The sequence below is a fragment of the Nyctibius grandis genome, chromosome 8 (assembly GCF_013368605.1).
Source record: "Nyctibius grandis isolate bNycGra1 chromosome 8, bNycGra1.pri, whole genome shotgun sequence".
NCBI classification, from domain to species: domain Eukaryota; kingdom Metazoa; phylum Chordata; class Aves; order Nyctibiiformes; family Nyctibiidae; genus Nyctibius; species Nyctibius grandis.
Window position 1 is genome coordinate 40,033,000 of NC_090665.1, and position 17,334 is coordinate 40,050,333.

The following is a 17,334-nucleotide window of genomic DNA, read 5'->3' on the forward strand; positions in this document are numbered from 1 at the left end:
TTTAATTTGAGCTTGATATTTTGTACAAATTCTGACCAAAAAAAAAAAAAAAGAGGGGGTCGGTCTGGCTCAGGACACCAGAAGGCTCTAAGTGTCACTTTCTTGTATTTGTTTTTATGGTATATATATATTTTTTTCCGAGAAGTTATAGGGTACCAAGGATTGTCCCAGGAAAGAGCGGGAGGGGGTGAATCTATTTAAATCTATTCCAGCCCTCGCTCTGCCAAAGTGCCTCTTGCTCCCCAGGCAGGAGGGGAGCCCCTCGAGCTGCCTTTCCCCCGCACCCTCTAATTAATTAATAACCACCCGCTTCTGGCCGGGAAAAGTATTGGTCGAAACTCCGTGCTTTCATTGCCGTTATATCGTTTTTCGGGGGCGTTTATTGGAGTGCAGTGCCCAGGCTGGCCTGAGCACCACCCCGCAAAGCCCACGGGGGATCATCCTGCTTGTTTTTTTGGGGTGACTCTGCAAAGACACCCCTCCCTCCCCGAGTTTGCAACCTGCACCTTCCCTACTCCGCTGATCACAACGAGTTGAAACGGGGGACGGCGGGGAGAGGGCAGACGATGCTTCCCAATACTCACCGACCCCCCTGGAAACCCCCCCTCGCCCCCCAAAGCCTGGCTGGGAGCAGCCCCGCAGACCTGTAGCTCTCAGGACCTGGGGCACAAACCGCAACCCTGGGGTGCAAAAATCTGCTCAAGTGGCCGGCAAACTTTGCAAGGCTCCTTCGTTTAATGCAGAGGGGAAGGGTCTCCCCCTGTGCCCGGGGGTGTCTGTGCCCGTCGGGGCGGGGGCAGCGCGTCTCCTCGGTTGTTTCTGAATTGTCGCTTGCAGCCCAGGCACCAAATCCCAACCCCTCCGACCGCGGTTTCACCATTGTCTCGCCTTTCTGCTCGCTGAGCGCTTAAGCACGGGAGATTTTGTGATTGCTTCGACGAAAAATCATGAGGTTTAATTCCCCCCGATGAATTAATAAGAGTTTTCCCACTGTCTTCAGAAAATTTTTCCGAGCTCTCCAGCGACGGGATTTCTGCTATTTAACCAGCCCCTATAAATAAATAATTGCGCTTAATTCAGCGCGTCTTTACAGCAACGAGTAAATAGCGCATTTAGCGCAGCTCGGTAAAGTAACCCCAGTTTGTGGGCAGACCTGATTGAGCACATTTACCCCCCGCCCCAAGGTATCGATGTGGGCAAAGCACCGGGAAATGGGGACCAGGGATTACAGGGGTTTCTTGTCCAAAACGCGGGGAGCCGAGGGAGGGATTGCGGGCTGAGCAGGAGGGAAGGCAGCCCCGGCACGGGCGGGGTGTGCAGCGGGGGGGTCCCCCCACGACCCCCCCACTCGGTCTCGCTCCCTCCCGAGACGCCCCGTCCTCCCCGGGGCTCCGCAGACTTGTGGCCAGCACCGGGTCCGACACCAAACCTCGGCTCGGCTGGGCGAGAAATGGCTATTTCCACCCCCTCCAATAAAATAACAATAACAATAACAACAATAGTTAAAAAAAAAAACGGGGGAGAAGGGGGGCAAAAATCGGGCAATTTTTTGTATGGAAGTTTTGCATGGCAGAATAAAATGAAATATGAAAATACATAAATCTGTCGCCCCGACTTAATCCCGCACTACAAGGCAGGGTGGGGGGAATTTTTTAGTTCAACGAGTAGAAGGGACATTTTAAGTCTCCGTGATATTAACGGTAATATTTTGGCTAACTGGCTGGGTCCATACAGGTACCAAAAAATCCCCCTCAAAGACCTTTTTTTATGTCTTTCCCAAGTGAACCGTGAATTTCAGGTTTCCATGTAGACTCGAAGCACCCTCACCTGCATGACGGGGAGGACACTGCTACTTTTAATTTGGAAACTGCTTTTTGGGAAAAAAAAAATCAGTGGGACGATCTGGGAATAAATTTGGAAGAAAACTGTGCTTTCCTCATTTTGTTTAGAAACACAAGTAATTTCCCTACCCTGCGTATTTTAACCCGCCATCCCCATACACAGATAATTTTGTGTTTGCATTTGCACAGAAATCGTGGCTGTTTCCTTCAGAACAACTAAAGTCAAAGCCAAGGTGGTTATGCTTTAAACAGCTAATGCGTTAACTCCCTCCTTCGCTCCCTCTTTGTTTTTTGTGAATTTTATCACACCTCTTGCCAGGACAGTAAAATGTGCTAGAGATGCGGACATTTGATTTTAGATTGAATAAAGAGGAATAAAGCTCCATCCTTGGAAAATGCACAAGGAAGAAAACTGCAAACGCTGACAAACCTCCTCACCCCTGCATCTACGGCAGATATAGTGCACGACGATTTCTACTTGCCTCTAATTATAATGGCAACAAGGTCTTAAAATAGCTACTTAACTAAATCAAGGCCACTTTGCTTGGTTTTGTTTTGGGTGGTGGGGTTTTCTGGTGTGGGTTTTTTTTGGTTTTTTTTTTTGGTATGGGGCATCTTTTGGGGGTTTGAAATGTTCCAGACATTGTCCAGCACTTTGTCCCCGACGCCAACCGCATTCGTGTGAGACCGAAAGGGGATTAACTTGTGAACTTTTAAAAATCAGAACTTAAATGAGAGGCAAATCTAGGCCACAGCTCATTGTGGGAACCGTTTCTTAAGCAATTAAAGCGAGAAGAAATTCCTCGCAGTCTTTTTCCTTAAAGCAGCTTTCTGAAGGATTTAAGGAGGACTAGTGTCCGGTCCATCAAGAAAGATTTAAACTGCACAGTGATATAGAAAATCTCCACTTGCTCTTATTTAAAGGGGCACTATCACCATTTCCATAAGACCCTTGACATTGTTTCTTTAATCTTGTTTATAAACTTAAACAGATTTAAAAAGTTTTTTTTTCTCTCCCCTGCCTCCTTTTTTTCCGTGAATTCATTGAAAATATATTTGATGCAGTATTTGAAAAGAGACCAAAACAGGCTCACTTTTAAGGATTTTCTGTTACTAAAAAGTCTCAAGTCACAGCTTGCTACATTTCTCCTTTTGCTCTTGGAGGTTTGGAGGAAAGCGAGATTAGTGGGAAGAGGAGTTTATATTTTTTTTTCCTCCGGGATCAACTATGCAATAAAAGTTCCTTTCTCCCCAAATTAGGAGGACACAAAGCACCTTTTCCCCCCACAATCGACTCAAACCTTCATCCAACATTTGCGATTTAGCATATCTTTCCCTTGGCTGAGAGCAGAATTATATCCCAAGCAGCCTCCTGCAATGTCAGGTTTCTTTCTTTTATTCCCTCTCTTCTCTTTCTTTGCCCCACTATACTTGTGCTTTCTCCTTAAGTCCTGGCTGTTGTGGCTAGTTCCTACCTATATTTAAAGGTCAGCCAGTATTTCTTACATTTTTTTCCAATTTGAGCTACTTGGCAGGGTTTTCTGCACAGCATTAAAAAAATACCTGCTAACCTTATTCCAGCAAAACCAGTTGTTCCCCCTTAAGCCTTAACAAGAAAGAAAGAAAAAAAAAAAGAAAGTGAACACCTTGGAGTCACCAAAGCTTTTGGTGCTTATAGCTAATTAATAGCCCTAATGATATTTTTCCAAGTCCATGAATACATTATGTTTGCAATCCAAAAAGGCGTTAGCCCCATTCAAGGGTACTTCAACATCTGCTCATTCAAGGGCAATTAATCATTTTGATATATGGTTTAAAATTGACTGCTTCCAAGGGACTTTTTTTTTTGACAAGAATAACAAAGCAATTTGCCAGGAGCCATCTTCTGGACATGTTATTAGCAGAGCCTTCATCTTAAAGAGGGTTTAAAAAAAATCCTCAGATTTAGGTACCTGCTTTAAAGGGAACCCAACACCTTCTCTCTTCCGCTTGCTTTCTTACACCTCCTCCAATTCTTCACCTAGCCTTTCATTCCTTGGACAAGAGTTAGAAATCTCTTCCATCTTAGACCTAAGGTTTATACCTTGATTGCAGAGGCATATGGGTTTATAATTTTGCCCCTCGAGGAGAAGGTGAGCTGAATATCACAAAACATGGAGCAAACTCAGCTCCTCCTCCCATTTTCACTCTTCCTTAATTGTGATAATAACTAATGTTATGTGTTTGAGTAAAAATGCTTCATATTCTCTCCTTGGCCTCATCCTTCTCTCAAAAGCAGCCAAGGGAATTTTTTTTTTTTTGCTATTAACTGCAGTTTGTAACTGTAATAAGCCATTCCTTAGTTTAGCCTATTTTTAAAAAAAATACCTGTAAAGAATCAAATCTACCAAGAGTATTAGGCGAAAAGAACCAAAGAGATCAATTTTTTCAGCCTCTGGTTTCTGGTAAAAGTGTTAGCTGGGAGAATGTAAAGGGGAAGTCTCTCCCGTGCAGGGAATTTAAAGTATAGTTATGATGGGCAGATCTACTTATTTATTTATTCCGTGAATCCCAGCTGTGTTCAGAGACTCCTGCCGAACTGGGGGCCTTTTCTAACCCAGGAGCTGCAGATGAAGTGAGAAACAGGAGGGCATCCAGGGCAAAAAGAGATAAGCGGGAAGGGTGATGAGAAAAGGCAAATAAATGGAGGAGTGATGTGCCCAGCACCGTCTCCAGTGCCAGGGGCAGAGCTGGGAAGAGAGGCCTCGCTCAGCCGTGTCCCTGCCCTCCCAGGAGCGACGGCCTTCGGGGTCCGGCTTCCCATGGGGGCACCTCACACCTGGACTGCTCTGTTGCAAAGGCACATGTGGTTTTCAACCTTTCTTTTCACTTGCTACCTAGAAAGAATCAGCAAAACAGAAATTTCGCAATAATATATCGTAAATGTTCCTGTTTGATTTAAAATGTTATTAATTTTTTTTTCCAACTTGATGCACCATAAATTCCCTGTGTGTTAACATCTGGGTTGGATTCAGAGCCCTTTATCCATGGCCTTCCTATGGTCTGGGATCATCCAGTGCCTGAGCTACTCCTTGTCCTCAACCAATTTTTATCCATCAGTCTAAAGCCAGGGGAAATGTTGCTGTTTACTTAAAAAAGGTTATCTAAATGAGTGGAGTTGGTTTAAAAAATGTCCCCCTTACAGAAGATTTGGATACTGATCAGGAATTTGAAACCACCCTCAAAATAACCAAATAGCTTGCAAAAAAAAAAGCCAACCAGTGAGGACATGTGGGCCGTTCTGATTTGACTCTGCTGCAGTGGTGTGTTGCAGTTGTAGTTTGGGTATGAGACATCTCCTTTCTCCTCTGAGGATGGAGCGCTATGGGCAGACAATATCTCCCAGGTCACGTGGGGAAGATAGCATGAACGGGAGGTTGAACCATCAGCCACCACACGGCCAAAAAGACCTCTGGTAGCAAATTGGTTTTAAGATCTTCTGATGAAAATGTTTTTCCTCCTCCGTGATGCTTGAGTAATGACAATTTAATGTCATTCCAGACCCTTCACCTTCACATTTTGCTGAGAATCTTTTTTACAAAAAAAATACGGTGAAATACCTGAAAATGCCCCACTATTCAGTTGGGCCCATGGTTCAGGAGGGCTTAAGCACAGGCTGAAGGTTCAGCCCGTCTTCTGCTGCCAGAGGAGGAAAGGGGGAAGCCTGATTTGTCCAGTCCCTTTGTGAAGGGTGGGCAATGTGGTGGTGGTTTTTTTTGTGGACATCTCTCCCATGGATTAATTTAAGGGGAAATAATCTTCTGGGGCTTTACAATGGTCATATCGATACCCAGCATGAACAAATCCACCACTCATCTTCATAGACTTCCTATATGAGCCAGGTCCGCCTGTGATTTTGATATTCTCCATGCTTGAAGGACACACGGTGGGATTCTGCCTCCCCTCTGACAGGCGTTTTCTCACCAGAAAAATCTTTCCTCACTTCTTTGAGAGGTTGGGAGCTCTCTACATGGCCACAGTGCTCAGGCTTGTTATTTACACCCTGATGGGTCTTGTGAAAAGAAATGTGGGTGTGGAGGGAGTCTGTGATAGGGATGTTACAGCTCCTAGAGCTGGTTCTCCAGCTCTTGGAGTGCTAGAAATGTTATCCAAGCAGAACAGAAACTCCAGAATGTTGCCTAAATTCAGTTCCTGCCTATGGGCTTGTCATGGAGAGACATATCTTTTTTTAGATAGACTCCCATCCCATGGAAGTAGCAGAGGAAACTCGTCCTGGCTTTGCTTGCCTTTGCAGCGCCCCATGATTCAGGCAGCTGCCATTAGCTGTGGGGTTTTTTATTTGTCTTTTAAGAGCACAAGGTAACTCAATAAGAGGACTTGCTTTCTCTGGGAATGACACAATGAGCCTATCCGTGTGGGTACAGGTCATGTAAGAAGTTTGAGGCAATGAAGAAGTTTCTGACCCTGATTTTCCTTGAACCCTCAAGCCACTGTAATAGCCCTCTGTTTCCCTAGCTAAGGTTCTAACTCTGTGCTGTGGGATGCTCTGAATCCAACATCACTGTCTGCTGTGGTTTATCCTCCAGAGCACTGATTCTACTTACCCTTGAGAGAGACACGATGCAGCTTGGTTGCATCTAAGTGTGGAACCAGGCCCAACATACATTGAGAGTTTCATTATCCCAGCCTCCCATCACTGAAACCAGAGGAGGGCTTTGCCGTTGGGACTAAAGATCTGGACCTTACCCAGAACATCAGACCCAGACCTGGGTCTCCCTAGCCATCTTTTCAGAAAGAAGCCCAAATATTGGTCTCATGGGCATCAGTGCAAGTTCTGCCTGTCCTGGCAGTGAAGCTGGATGCAGTTCAGCTCTGTTTCGCTGGTGTAAATCTAAAGTAATTTATTCGAAAGCGATGATATTTATCTAGATTTACATCATTTAGCACTAAGTTCGGTCCTTCGGTAACGGATGCTCAAAAGCATGACTGCATTTATTTTGTACCTACCTCTGAGCAAAATGATAGATATGTTTCCTGGGGGATAAAATCCATCTCCCAGGCACAAAGCCAGGCTAGCTGTGTTTTCCACAGGAGAAATTTCAAGGACACGAGAGGGCTGGGGAAAACGAACTCTCCCTCCCCGATGAGGAGCGTGGCCCAGTAGCCACCTCCACCAGCGCTCGTGCAATAGCGACTCCAGCCCTTGTGTTGTGTTTTGAGCATCCAGAGGGAGCGTTTCAACCCAATTTCCATTCACTGGTCCCCGTTGTGGGAATGAATTGCCTACAGTCACCAGCCAAGCTAACCCCTCACGATGCCATCTTCTGTGCCACCCCACCGCTGCGGTGGGTTTCTCCAAGGTGGGGACAAAGGAGGGGAAAGGAAAATGAGCCCCGCTTAGTTTTGGGTAACACATGACATGAAATATGTTAGGTAAACACCTCATTACAAATTATTTGTCATCCCTCTGCCTCTCTCGGTTGCATGTAACTCTATCTCCAGACTATTATAGTATCAAATATATTTTACAAGAGTTTTACCTACAGGTGACTTGCTCTTTATTACTGGATGTAGGCAAAATCAATACTTTAGTAACTAGAAGATCATTTATTTCACTTTTTGAAACATTTTTCAACAGTGGGAGAGCAGCTAAACCCCACAAAGCTATGATTAAGAGCCACAAACTCTACCTTCCTTTCCTTCTCCCCCTCCTAACCCATTTATTGACTTAAATAGGTAATTTCCAAACCCAGAACATCATCCTGAACAGCCACTGCTGGTGCACGGTTTTCTTTCTTTTTTTTTTTTTTCTCCTTGCAGACAGATAATTCTTTAAACTTGGGTAATTTCAAGGGGGAATCAACTTAATATAAATGTAGCTGTCACTGGTTGAAATAGAAGCAGATTCTGGCCTTTCAATAAGGCCACTTCTGCAGTCCCACACTGGGGAAAAATCAAAAATTGCTGGGAACTGATAATGCATTCCTCTAGCTCCGCAGCCCTGATGGAGTTCAGTCAGGCCAAATACCCCGGCTGCTTTTATGTGTTTATTTTACCTTCTGATTTGTTTTGAAGGTCATAATGATGCAAAGACGTCGGAGAGAAAATGCTTGTTGTTTAGGGAGGTTTGTCCCTAAGTCACAGCGCTCTGCTGCCAGCGAGTGCCCCAAAAGGGAAGGAAAACCCAGCCTTCAGGTGCACAAGGGGTCAGAAACAGATGACATCTGTATCCCACATCAGCCTGGGGTTTTATTCACCCTCCTGTGAGCCAAGGGGAAGGGCACTCCCCCACGCAGCAGTGGGGAGAAGTGGCCGGGCGCTGTCAAGCACTGGGAGGAAAGACCTTCCTCCAGAGGAGCAGCTCTTCAAGCATCTTTTGCCCACCTCGGGGTGCATTTCTCACCCATCCCACTGCCTCTAGCTGCTCTGCTAACTGCTGGTCCAAAGACACCCCATAACGTGGTCACTTTGGGGTTAGTCAGCCCACCCAGGGTCCTGTCCCCATCTCATGCTCCCTTCCAGCAGCGGGACGCCAGCTTTAAGGAGCTTCCAAGCCCATAGGGTATTATCTGTATCTCCCAGTTTGTGAGCTGCTGAGACTTTGTACCTCTGTTCCACCCCAAAACAAGGAAGGAAAAGCCTTGGTCATCTTGCCAGCTTGCACATCTGAAGGAAGCAAAAGAGAGCAGGAAGGCTTGCTACGAGAACTGATGGATGATTTTTATGTCTACCCCCCAAATATACCACCCTTCCAGGAGGGAAATATGGACTAAAATATTGCCACTGTAAACAAACAGAAACACAGATCGGTCCAGTTTTGGGGTTGGTCCACTCTGAATTTGAATATTTGGGATTTGTTTTAACAGTTGCAAAATGTATATTTACAAGTCAAGAAAAAGAAAATTAAATTGAATTTCCCAATGGAGCACTGTTGTCAGAGAGCTGTATTTCTGCCATGTGGGCCCACACCAGTTTGGGGTTTCTGGGAGACTTCACCTCCCAAAAGGTATTGTGCTTAAGTCTATTTGTCTTTTTTAGTGCATCAAGGGAACCTGCCTGACCTGTGGTTGAGCACTGGAAATGCAGCCTGGCTACAAAGGAGCTTCAGGAGAAGAGGTAAACTGGGCTGTAAAGCCATAAATGCATCAGAGAGACATTGAACTTCATGTTTAATTTTCTTACGACAAAGCAAAGGGAAACCCAAACCAGAACTATTTTCAGAGCACTGAAATGTTACTTTTTCCCCCTGAAAAATCAAATGCTTTGACTTCTCCAAGTGTGCTTCTTCTGTCCTCCACAATTGCTATTCTGCAGGAAATATGAAATCTCCAGTTTCTTTAACTCTATTTCGAACTGAAAAGTGTAGAAACAGCTGGATTTCCCTTGAATGGGTGTCAGGAATCTCATTTGGCTCAAACTGCTGCCGTTATTTCTGATTTCAAGCCTGAGATGAAATGGTGAGGGGGCCATCCGAGGAGTTAGGAAGATGAAAACACAGCTGTGTAAAGGGGTAGGCTCATGGCAGGGCTGGATCAGACCTTGGCTCAGCATCACTCTCCGGTCAGGTGGAGCCTGGCTAGTGAGAACCTATGGTGCATCTCCCCTGGCTTGGAGAAATCTTGCTTTATTCTTATAACACCACTCTCTTGTTGTTCTTTGTTTTTTTTTCTCAAATGTTGATTGTATCTGTTAGTTGGAATGGCTTAAACAAAGATAATTTGGCTAATGTGCTATCATGGGTATTTTTTCCTGCATGGGCTCAGCATCCTTTTGGTTTTAACAAAACTTCTCAACCAGCTGTTGGGTATCAAGCCAAACGAGCAAAGGTGTTTGCATAAAAACATATATGTGCACATATTTGTATACCCATGCTCAAATACACACACAAGTGCATGCGTATAACCTACATCTTCCAGACTATATTATTTATCATCTGGAATGTCTTTTGGTAAAGTCACAGACCTTCAGAGTCACTTGATTTCCCAGAAAAATCTGATATAATAGTCTGCTAGTGACAGGAGGGATTTTTAGAGCTTCTTTTCAAAGGGTATTACTGCTTTTAATAAAATCTAATTTCCTACTTTGAAGAGAAGAGCCTGATTCCCTCACTTGGTATAAGCAAGGATGCTGCTTCTTTCTTTCTGGCACAACTACGCAGGGTCACACACATTGGGGTTCGCGGGGCGAGGAGCCCCCAAACCCTGCAGCCCAATGTGGTGCTGCACATGTACTGTCACAGCTTTGCTACATGGGCTGTGGGTATCGAGGCATGACTCTGTGTCCCCCAAATTAAATAAAAAGTAGGGGGAGGTACACAAATTGCCACAGGATGGAAATAAGTTGCCTGTCGGGTGTTTTGCTGGATTTGAATCGGGGTTGTTTTTTTTTCCTGTCACTTGTCCCTGCTTTTGAAATGATACTGTCACACAGGAGGGTTTGGCAAGTACAAAGCCCCTTTTTGCTTTGATTTGGGTAGGGGTAGATCTCCCATACATACAAAACCTCAGGTTTTTGGAGGTTCTCTGCCTCCTGCCAAACAAACCAGGCTGTTTCCTAATGCTTGGAAGGCCTGAGGGCAGGGGAACTGGTGTGCCATCACCACTTGGTGCCTGGTCTTGATTTCTTTCTATTTTATTTAAAGCTGTTTTGCAAGGATATCGTTACATGAGGCTTTTCCATTTCTTCTGTCTCCTCTCAGACTCATGGCAGAGCTGGCCCAGGACCTGGCTCTGGCTGGTGGGGACATCACATCAGTACAGGCCAAGACTGAAGCATCTCCCAAAGGTGGGAAGGCTGAGGACCACCAGTCCCTTGCATGGCTGGCTGGTGTTTGAATAAAACAGATGCCCTTGTCTCCCAATGCTGGACACCAGCAGGTCTCGAGCAACTCTGTGGCTTCTTTTCATCAGGGTTTGCTGATGATGGCCCAAGTTTCCCCCAGCAGAAATGCTGCCCAAGCCATGCTGAGGTCTTGCCTTCCCCTCGCCTTTCTCTTGCCAACCCCAGCCGAATTTTGCTCATTTTGGAGGAAAGTCACCGTCGGGAGGCTGGGGGGTGGCGGTTCAGGCAGTCTCACCCCCTCCGCTCCACCATCCACCGTTCCCACTAGAGGTCTGGCCATCTCGCATTCACAACGTGTCCAGCAAAGTTTGTGTCAGGGGGTTTAAACTTTAGATTTGTGTGACCAAGGAATTCCCAATTCTGTTGCATGTGTTCCCCTGTCTCTCCCTCTCCCCCCCGTCTTTCTCTTGGCTGTGAAACAGCACAAGGAGACTCTTTGTATGCTCCTAATCCTGAAGCAACACAGCTTTAGCAACATCCAGGGATAAAAGCACCATCAAACCACAACTTTATGGGGGCAAATCTCCTCTAATCCCTCGCTTTAGCTAAACAAAGCTTCTTGCCCTAATCCGCTATCGCTTTAAAAAAAAAAAGCTCAGATTTTGTTTTTAGTAAGAAGATGATCCAAAGGACTAATTTTAAGAGAGACTAACCAACTCTGACAGCTTTTAAAATAGACGACAAGAAAATAGATGCAAACTTCCCTCTCAATTCAAGGGTTTTCAGGCTATGCAATAAGAAAAATATCCAGGGTTTAACTGCTTTCCTTTAAGCTCACTCTTATTGTATTAAATGCTCCGACCAACTCAGATTCAAATCACCAGGCCTAAATGCCATTTGATCTTTAAAAAGAGAGTTAAAAAGTGTGCATATTATTCCCAGGAAGGCAGTCCAAGGAAAATCAATTATCATAAACAAGGATTATATTACACACACAGTCAATATGGAAAAACAAACACGATGCTGATAATGGGCTGTCGAAGTGGCTCACATCTGAAGGCACTTTCACTGCGTTAAGGATAGTTCTTTATTAATTTAAGGATGGGTGTGTGTAAGTGTGGTAGCAAGGAGTAACTGAGCTCCTAAAGAGTCAGTCCAAGCTTTCACTTCAACCCTGAACCAAATTTTGACTCTTTCTTGCTTTTTAAGTTTTTCTTTCTTGCAGCACATAGGAGAATGTTACAGTTCGTCTTGGGGGGCTGCAGAGTGTGTGTGGTTTAGTGCTGCTTGCCTTCAGATGTGGGAAAATGTTGGGCTCGGGGGAGACATGAGGAACCGCTGTGGTCCCCCTGGGGACCCCACTGGTTTGGGTCTCAGCAGTGAGCAGGTGCCCATCTCACTTTCCCTGGGTGCTGCGGGACACCAGTCAAACCCATTGGTTTCTTCTTCTGGTTTATATCTCTGCAGTTGTCAGGGTGGGGATTTTGGGATTTCCTTCAGTGTCTAGTCTGGCATCCAGCAATCTGCCTGGAGGATGAGGAGGATGAAGAGTGGGGTTGTTACAGCATCATGGTTTCATCCTCAGTGATGCTTTGCTCCAGAGGAGCAGGAGAAATCTGCACCCACATTTTTCCATCATGTTTAATACAGCCTTGCTGATGCGAGGAGGGGGACATTGCCATGGCTTTGCCCCCTTGGCACACCTAGGCAGGGAGGGAAGGAGGCACGGGGATGCCCACCCATCCACGCCCATGCTGTGACCCTGCCCCAGAGTGGGAACGGGACCTGTTCTCATCACAGATCCCTCCTTCAATCTGTCTGGGGAGCAGCAAAAAAGCAAAAAAGTATTTCTGTCCCCAGGGGAATTCCAGCACTTTGAAATGTGGTTTGGTGCAAATCTCACTGGGAAGTCAAAATTATCTGCGGGTAATTTTGGCGTTGTGACGTCAAAGGACATGAGTAAATACCGAATACGGCACGAACAGGGTATGAAATAAAACTGAAGCTGAGGGAGTATCGTGACATAAAATAAAAGTAGAAGTTAAATAAAGTGAGGAAACTCCCCCTCCACGTGGAAACTTGCTGAATGAAGCACTTTTGATGCTCAGCGTGCTGAGAGAGTCTGTGGAGATTCTTTGGATGTTTTCCCATTATGAAAGGTTGTCGAGCGCGACATGTTTTCACCACGTGTTGGCTGATTGCAGTCAGATGGGGAGCAGTTCTGCCTGAGGCATTCAGAGCATCGCCCATGGACCCAGCTCATGAGGGATGCCCCAAACCCTTCCTTGCTGCTGCTCATCCCAGCCTGCATCAACGGCCGTGGACCCCATTTCACCTTTGAGGAAAGCCACTGAAGACCTCCAAGATGCCGTACTTGGTGGTACTCTGTGCTGGCATTGCACCCCACTGGGCACACCTGACCCACTGTGCATCTGCGAGAAGGATCATGTTTCCCTGCGGCCGCCGGCTGCCCGGGCGCGGGAGCTTTGTCCTCAAGCAGAGATGTGTGTAATCTTTGGCTACACTCCCCCAAGACCCCCAGCTTCTCCCTGCTCAGCCACACTGGAAGGGTCCTTTTGAAGTTGGCCTGGCGTTGTGGGGTGTGTTTGCCCGCAGAGGGTGTATGAAACTGGTAAACACGATTTCTGGATGAAAATCTCCGAAGTCCATATCCTTTCAGCCTGAAAGTTTCCCTTTCTCATTGACCTGTGCCCAGAACTGACTCCTGATTTGAATAGCAAATAGTAGCTCTCTTTCCCTCCACAGCTAAGCTGTTTTCTTTTCTTCCTCCTAAAACAAGGTGGGATCTTTTCATGATGCTCTTCAGAGCAGCCATGCCACTACAGAATGGAAGAGGAGGCAGCAAAGATGGCAGCAGCTGAGTGGAGGCCTCCTCTTGGTTCATGCAAGGAGCCTTTGGTGGACCTTTTTCCACTGCAGACCCAGGCAGCAGTGGTTTTCCACCAGGTAACAAAGAACGTCCACAAGTGTTGTGGCACAGGGCTGGGATGTTTTGGAAGCAGCCTCTGGTTTGGCCATCATGGCATTGGACCGCTCAGCAGTGGGTTGATTTTACAGCATCTTGTGTCACCCGCTGATTTTGCTGTGTACTCAGCACCAGGCATGGAATAGGGAAACCTCAGTGGAAGAGAAGGATGATCAGTAGGAAACTTTAACACTTTGAACCCCAGAGCATCCCCAGGGCAAATATACACCCCCACCCCAGCCCAGCCCCATGCTGAAGGACAGGGATGAGCCAGCGGGTTGGGGCTAGCAGCCCACAATCAGGTCCAGGAGATCAAGTGTCAGGTGGGACAAAGCTTTTGAAAGGCTATAAATGGATTTTTTTCCCAATATGCTTCTCCTAACTATTAGCCTTTGGGAAAGCTGTGATTGTCACATGCGCTGGGGGACCCTGAGCCTTTCCCAAAAGAGCTGCGGGAAGTTAGCAGGTAGAAGGGTCTCAAAAGAGCTCATCTGAGAGTTGTGAAGGTAATGGGATGTTTTCTGTCCCACTGATGGAGCAGCCTGGGAGAGTTTCCACAGGTCACTGGTACTTTGCCTTTTCAGTGCTCTTCCACTGGAGCGGGACAATGGGGAGAGCGTCTTCATTTGCTTTTGTGCTAATGAAGTCAAACAAGCATCAGGGAATTTGCATTGGGGCTCTGTCTTAGGGGTTTGATCTGTATTTAAAAAAAAAAGAAGTTTCTTTGGATAAAGCTTATCCCAAAAAGCGTCTGCTGGACTGAGGGCATCTCCTTTGTTTTCAGAAGCTGGATAGCAACTGGGAGTGGGGGATTTTTGTCCCTAGATTTAGGTTTGAATCTATACTTTTTCCCCTTTCAGGGGGAAGTGGTGGGATGTGGGAATACCTGGTTTGAGCTCATTGTTGGTAATCAATCTGTTCTCTGAAAAATAAGTTGAAAAAGCCTATGACCTGGCTGGAAATCCCATTTGTCCTTCACCCTTAAATCTCCAGGTCCAGGAGTCATGTGATGGTGCTAGACTCTCCACTTTGGCTTTTAATCAACCCTTGGAAAGGGACCTCTGTATCATTTCAAAAGCCTGAAAACCAGAAAGGAAATATATGACATTTTGCTTTATTTTTCTTTCTTATCTCTTGACTTAAAAGTCTGAGCTATGGACAAAGGGACTGAACAACCTGGTGGGAATATTTTGAGGTTTAATGTGATTATTCAGCATGCTGAGATATTTTTTAAGATTGTAAAATCCATTCCTTCATTGTCTATGTGAACCTGCTGAAATCTGTGGAGTTCACTGTGTCACTAATACTGTCATATCACTCCTGGTTTTCACTCTAACGAAGTGACTGGGAGCAGAGTTTCAGCCCCAGGTTTTGAGTGTGGAGCCCAGAGCATCCAGCTCTCTTCTTCAGCCCTTTCTACTCTCTATTGCTTTTCTTAACATTTGATGTGAATAGCTCATAAAAAACCCCTGCAAACAGCAAGCAAGCAGCAAACCCAAACATGTCTCCATTGCAGCAAACGCTGGAAGAAATAAATACAGCTGAAAAATCCCTGTCTTGGTTTCTTGTTATATTTCTTTCTCTTGGATAAGTCAGAAGAAGGGGGAAAAATTAAAATCCCTTGGTTGCAAAAATGCCTTCAGTCAAGTTCTCTCTCTTACTGACAGCTCAGTTCCAGCTACAGGAGTCTTAATGATATTTTGGCCATAATGCCAAGAGAAGCAAGAAAGCCCCTTCAGACACCGGGAGCTTTCACCCGACTGGAGCAGTAAGTAGACAGCTGAAATGTATCTTTGAACTCAGGAAGGGAAAAATAGTTTGTTGTTGTGTCCCTCCTCCTCCCCGCATCCATCTTTCCACACCGACACAGTGGGTGCTGGTGGCACGTGTGCCTGGTGGCTTGGGGCTGTCCCAGTGGCTCGGGGCTGTCCCCTACGAGGGGGTTAGGAAGGGAGGATGTAGGCTTGGTGCTAGCTGGTTCTCCTCTCACCAGAGTATCTCCTTCATGTCGCCTGGAGGTGTGTTGGTAGGACACAGTGGGGGACGCCCTTGACCTTTTTAATTGTATGGCTTGTGCAGGTGTCCCATGGCTGCAAGTCTCACATGGGTCACCAGCAACATGCATTTCCAAAGGCTCCTGTGGAAGGAAAGTGGCTGGACTTCCCCTGGCCAGACAGTGGTGTCACTGGTGCCTGTCCCAGCAGGCTGTGACACCTTACGGCCTTAAATGTTGGAGGTTTGTATTAAATTGAGGTTAAGCTAGGGGAAAGGGATCTGCTTTCCTCTTTAATGTGGGTCTTCCAGGGCCTCCAGATCCCCACTGGTCCAGGTGGACTTCTCTCTTGCCCTACAGGTTGAATCAACTGCACTAAGCCCTCAGTGGTTGTGTCTGGCAAATGCGACTGCTCTCGTACCCCTGATTTTGGAGTCAGGGACTTATATTCCTTTTTTTCTGCCATTGACATCAAACCTGAAGGCTGTTGCTGATGGTGACCCTGTCCTTGGAGCAACCCTAAGGCAATACAGGATTGTCCTCTTGGATGTCCAGACTTGTGGGGACAAAGGCAAAGGGACATTGCTGTGGAGACTGTGGTCCTCCCTGCACTGCTGCTCTAAGAGGATCTCGGAGTCAACCCCCTCCTCTGCTTACCCCTTCATTGTGTTCTCCTCAGGGTTGAAAGCAATCTAAAGCAGTCCAGGAAAGATGCTTAGAAGTGACATCCTGGTGCTTCCTGACACCAGCCCTGCAGCTGCCGGGCATTGCCTCGCCCGTGCTGGGTTTGGCAGCCAACTTGGATGCTCAGTTAATAGCCCATCCGTAGAGTGAAGCCCCAGTCCAAAGAGGAGTGATTGTACTCCCAAGGCTTTGGGTGCTCAGTGAAAGTAATTTTCAAAAATGATCTTTTACCCCTTAATCAAAGTTAATCCATATGTTTTATTTGCCTTTATACCCCAGCTGGAACCATATCCAGATATTTCTCGGCAATTGGCTGATCCTAAGTAATAAGCACTAATGTATGAGCTTCAAAAACACTTGCAAAGTTGCAGTCTGGTAAAGCCATCTGGTTGAAATCTGTCAGTATTTATTATCCACTGGAAGCTTCTCTCTGGGCAGCTCTGTTGCTGTCTTTCGTTATCATGGAGAGCTGATCATATTAAACTAATTACAGGGAACAGCTGATGACAAGTTCCTCTTTAATCTAAGATGGGGTTTTGAATCAGGATTAAGGTAATTCTCCAAGGCCTTGATTTTGGAAACTCCCTGGAAGCAGTCGTTAGCTAGGTTAAAATATTTACAAATCCATATATCTTCTGTTGCTCCTGTTAGGAATGAATAAGCAGGGATTAGTTAGTTGGGCTCAAATTCACCATTGTTTTAGAGGTACTAGGTATTGTTCCCATGAACTGCTTACACCACGTGGGGTGGATAAGAGGGGCTTTCACACACTCAAGCTTGCCAAGTCAATTATTCTTAGTCAATGTAAGGTTGCCTTTAAATCAACATAATTTGTTTCCCATCCCTAGACAAGGACATACCAAAAGAGTGCCAGTCTGGTCTGTAGGAGCAATGAGAGAAGGCTTTCCAGGTGGCTAGTGCTTCTTCAGCACCAGGTTGTGAGCTGTAAACAGCCTCTGTGCAGACTGGTCCCTGTCTGCATCCTTAAAGGCAGCTGCAGGCAGATGGGGCAGCTTGTGGGGCCAAGGTCAGGCAGCTCAGGGGAACCT